The following is a 5582-nucleotide window of genomic DNA, read 5'->3' as shown; positions in this document are numbered from 1 at the left end:
ATATATATATATATATAGCAAGGAAAGATTAATTGCAAAAATGTGTGAAAGTAAGTCGGCCTCCATATTAATAATAATTATTGGGGTGTAAATGTAATAAATCATGATTGTAAAGATAAAACCCGAAGATGTATAGTGATGTGTATATATATATGCATGGACATGGAAAAGTTAGAATAAAATATATAGGACGAGATAGAAAGACAACTCACAAAAACATGTGATTTGCCTGGTTGGTGCATGTGACTCGTGATGGTGACATTGGAAGAACACGTGGGTGTTGGGTCATTTGTGGGGCCCATTCTGTGTGGTTTTCTTTTGGAGTGACTCATAAAGTAGAAACATGCAGTGACAAAGTACTGAGAGAATCTAAGCTATAGCTATGTAGATTGTAGGCTATACAAGAACCATTTTTTTTATTTTCAAAGAGCAAAATACAAGAACCATTTTTAAAAAAAATAAATAAATAAAAGAAAACAAAATTCGTAGTAGGGTTTAACTTTCTAAGTTGTTGACGTAACAAGCATCTTTGAGAACGGAATTATCACCAAAAGGACATACCAACTAACAGCTTTTTACTGCTTTCGCCTTTCTTTCGTTGATTGTCCAAACTAAAGATTACTTGTCTTTCTTTCTTCCTCACCCCCCTCTTCTCTTCCTCTTTCTCTTTCTCCTTCTCCTCTGCTTCCCTTTTCTAGTATCCTTTTTGTATTGACATGCACGTACACTTTGTCCCAAAGAAGTCTATTATATATAAATTCTTAAGACTAGGGAAAATACTCTTCCAGGCATTCTGTTTTACACGTTGAGTTCGGTTAAGGACATATATTAATCATTTATTTCTCAAAACTATTTATGAGGATTAATTACTTTTTCATTTTTTTTGTAAAATGTTTTCTTAAATAATTTCCTAATATATGCCCTAAAAGTATATATATATATATATATATATATATGTTAGTAAAACCCTTATACTTGTTATTATAGACTGAAACTATGAATTTAACTCACGTTTTTAGTTATAAAAGTGCATAGTGTGTGTTGTGTGAAAAAAACAACTCTTTACAGACAATAAATAAAATAGGAGTACTTATTATACATAAACTATTTTACATAGTTTTACAAAATCTCAACAACAATTCAAACCGTAACTTAAAGCTATGAGTTTCAAGTTGAAAATTGAAGCCAGGAATTTTGTTATTTTTTGGAATATGTGTACAGCGAGTTTAATCCATAAATAAAACCTATGCACACACCACATTGACATACCCTCTCGTTCACGTTTAAACTATCAAATGTCGTGGACCACATACTTCTAAACAGTTCTTAATTATAATTCCCAAACATTTAGAGAGGCTGACAGACATATCATGTACTAAACTGATACTCAAGACAAGAAGGAAAAAAGAAACAGAGAATGTTTTGAAGAAACGATGTACGAACATTTTCATAAAATAAAATGTCAAAAAACACAGACAAATCGGATGGAAAAGGGACAAGAGTATTGATGAGTAAGTAAAAGTAAGAGATATATTTTACTACTAAAGATTTAACAAAGAATGTGATGACAAACAAGTATGAGTTTTAACTTTTATATAGACAATGACAATGCCTCATTTTCATAGTAGTAACTAACTCCCCAATTGAAGTTTCAAAGTAGAAATACGTATTGCTCTTAAGTTAATCTGTCATTGGCAGAACTAATGGACATAAATGTACTCCACACCACACACACACTCTAGGATGTGATCAGATTCTTAAACAAAGGAAGACCGTTGGATTAGGGGTGACTCGGGCTAATCACTCCAGCACAAAAACTAAAGAAAATCTTTGTAAGATCGGCTCGTCCCCGTGGGGCATGCTGACAGCTCTCCGATAATAGAGTAGTCAAGTACTATGTGCTTTTCAATTTCTTCATAATAACAATATGGGTCTTTTATGTTGGAGTCGCATACCTTTATTTCATTATTGGGCTTCTATTTATACTTGCTAGCTCTTCATGGGCTCTTTTATCTCTATAAAACAATCCCAAAACCAAGGCCTCTTAGTTGAAATGATGTCTGTCTTTCTTGCATATGTGGGCTTGCAGGGCACAATTGGGTGGCCCTTTAGCTTGTCTCTAGAGGGGCAGTTCACGTTGTATTAAATGTGAATTTTAGTTGGGACGCAATAAATGCAGAAGTGATTGTCTCTCTAAATTAGTAACTCTTTTTTCTAGGTGATAGGTTCGAGCCCAAATTTTATGTCTTACTTTTCCTGCTTTATTCTATATTCCACTAATAAATATTTGCTATGTGTTCACCTAATTAATTAAATGCTACTATTAATTAATAACTGTAGTATTAATAAGTTAATAATAATAGTATTTAATTAATTAAGTAAACATGTAGCAATTATTTATCGGTGGAGTATAGAGTGAAGCAGGAAAAGTGGGACAGAAGATTTGGACTCGATAGTTTCAATAATGCAAAGATGATTGCCTCTTTAAACGGGTAACACTTCTTTTTAGATGATAGTTTTAATGTTAGGATAGGAATAGTTAGACATGCCCGTCTAGTTGTGATTGATTTTATATTTAATCTGTTCGCGGTGGTATTGGTCTGCCTTATTGCTCCTCGGATCACAATGTCCATTTTGTATGTCCTCTTCTCTTTGTTCTTCTCTAAATTGCCATGAGTAAATTAGCCAATTACATTAATTCCAACCAGGACATGATCGTATTTTGATAAGCCTATGGAGTCCCTAATGGCGTGATCCTTAGCTTTACTTGCTGGGAGGGTGCCTTAGAGATCGAGGTTGGGAACAAAGTGATCCTCAGCTTATTTGATTTGGTCAAGGAAATAGATTCTTCAAATACTTGTTCAAATGGTGGGGATGACTTCGATTTTTTTTTTTTTTTTCCTTCAATATCTTATTAGGCACAAAATGAATTAACAGCTTGAAATTTTATCAACAGGACAGAAAGATAAAGAAAGTTTTCAACTTCAAGTGTTGTGATCCATTTAATATTGAGGTATAATCAGCCTCTCTTTCGAACTTTGTAGATCTATTATGCTGATGAATCTATTTTATCACAGACCGAAATAATGATAAAAGCAAGCAAGGGGAGAAGGAGATGGACAATGTTCAATGGCTAGTTAGTAATCCAGCCGTACCAAGCACATCTTTCCTAAGAGCATTCGCACTGGACTTTCATATGCCATATCCGAGCTGCTAATTGTAAATTTTTTTACAATACTGCTGCAGTACCATTCTACATGTAGAATAGTACTGTAGCAGCTTGTATTCATTTTTTACTAATTTCTTCTCTCTCCTCTAACTATCTCCACTTCTCCATCTCCCACATCTCTCTCTCATTTCTTTGCCTCTTCATCACTCTCTCTTCAATCTTCAATCTTCATCACTTCATCACTTCACCACTTCTCAATCTTCACCGATCCATCTTCAATCTTTGCCAAGCTGTCAGTGGTTATGGGTTGTTCGTGGGTTTGGCTGGGTTTTGGGTTTAATGGGTTCGGGTCTAATAGGTTTCGGGATTGGTTTGTTTTGGGTTGATCGGTAGTTATGATTTGTTGATGGGTTAATATGTGGTTGATGGTTGTTGATGGTTTTGGTTGCGAAATCAACATGGGTTAGTGGGTTGCAAATTAGCGTGGGTGGTTTTGGCCGTGGGTGATGGGTTTTGACTGTGGGTGATCGATGTTGCTGGGTTTTAGCGTTTCAGTGTTGCTGGTTCTATTGGGTTTTTTTTTTTTCCTTGTTGTGACGCTTTGCATGGTGGAGGCGCGGTGGTGGTGATTGGGTAGTGGAGGTGCGGTGCTAGAGGTTGAGGGAAGGTACATACATAGGAGAAAATTGGAAAATAACAATATATATATATATATATTATTGTGAAGATATATTATTTTAATGAGTAGAATAGGAAATAAAAGTTGAGATACTGAGTATATTATAAAATAGTATTGTATAAATAATAAAGCAAATTTTGAGATGGTAAAATATAATAGTTTAAAGAAACCGAATGCGAATGCTCAACACTACTCAAGAAGTCATAATCTATTCTATTCTTTATTCGAGCACTTACGTTTTCCTTTTTAAACATGTACCAAAACAATTTTCTTTTTCTTTTTCTTTTTTTAATTTTAAAAATCTATTATTTCTTTTCAATTAGCCAAACGTTTTTTGGACTTTGAAAAAAAAAAATTGTTGCTATTCTTAAGAACAAGTTTTTGAAAACCAAAATAAAATTAATTACCAAACATAGCCTCAGATTTTGCCAACGGACATAGGCATAGGGGGAACAAATGAAAAATACAAAGTACATGTGTATATATTAATCATGGAGTAGAAGCATAGACTTGAAGAAACAAGGTTAACTACAAATTTAAAGAGTAAATTCAAATTACTTATAACTTTTTTATGATAACATTGTAAGATGTGACTTTTAAAAATCTAGCATTTGATCCCATTGTCTCCTTAGAGCATCCACACTGGGCATGCTAAATGCCATATCTAGAGCAATTTTACAATCTTCACACAAAAGCGAGCTATATCCAAGCTTCTAAAATTCAACTATTGCATTTTTTTTTTGCAATAGTGCTACAATGCAATTCTACTTTTAGAATTGCACTGTAGCACAATTCTAAAACAAAAAAACTAATATTTTATTGTCTCACGTCTCTTTCCGTCTCTCAATCTCTAATTCTCTCTCTCCTTTCAGTCCTCACTCATTCCCTCTCTTCAGACTCAAAACTCCATAGCCACCACACCATGGCCTGACCCACTGTCATCGGCCATGGCAAACCACCACCCACTCATTATTTCTCTTTCTCTTTCATTGCAGATTAGTGTGTTGGCATGGAGATCGGCGTTAGGTTGTGGGTTTGCCGTGGGTTTTGTTTGGGTTTGCCCTAGGTTGCGTGAAAGTGGTTTTGATTGATATCGGCGTTGGAAGTGAGTGTTGAGATCGGCATTGGGCGTTGGAAGGGAGATCGTCGTTGGACGTTGTCGTGAATAGAGAGATAGGCGTTGAAGTGGGTTTTGTTTGGGTTTGATGTGGGTTGCGTGAAAGTAGATTTGATTGATATTGGTGTTGGAAGTGTGTGGAGATCAACGTTGGGCGCTGGAAGGGAGATCGACGTTGGGCATTGCTGTATTGGATTTGTATTGGATTTGTTTTGGCATCTAGTTTGATTTGTATTAGATTTCTATAGGTGGCTTTTTTTTTTTTTTTTTTAGCATTTTTGGATGGTTGAGATGGTTTGGTTTCGGTGGAAGAGAGGTAAAAATTAGGGAGGAGAGAGAGATGGGACAGAATTGATATGGTTTTAAAATATATTATTTTATTGGGTAGATATTATATTTTAATGAGTAGAATAGAAAAATAAAAGTTAAAATGTTGAATGTGTTGTAAAATAGTATGATATAATGATAAAGTAGCTTTTTGAGATGGTAAAATAGAATTTTGTATAGATACGACATGCGAATGCTCTTCTGTCCTCAATGCTTGAAAAATATCAAGCTAATCAAAGATCCATAAATATAAATTTCAAGTTTTTATATTTTAAAATTATACACAAATA

The sequence above is a fragment of the Quercus suber genome, unplaced genomic scaffold, assembly GCF_002906115.3.
Source record: "Quercus suber isolate HL8 unplaced genomic scaffold, Cork oak 2.0 scaffold_333, whole genome shotgun sequence".
Classification (NCBI taxonomy): domain Eukaryota; kingdom Viridiplantae; phylum Streptophyta; class Magnoliopsida; order Fagales; family Fagaceae; genus Quercus; species Quercus suber.
The sequence above is the reverse complement of the archived record's forward strand: the minus strand, read 5'-3'. Positions refer to the sequence as shown.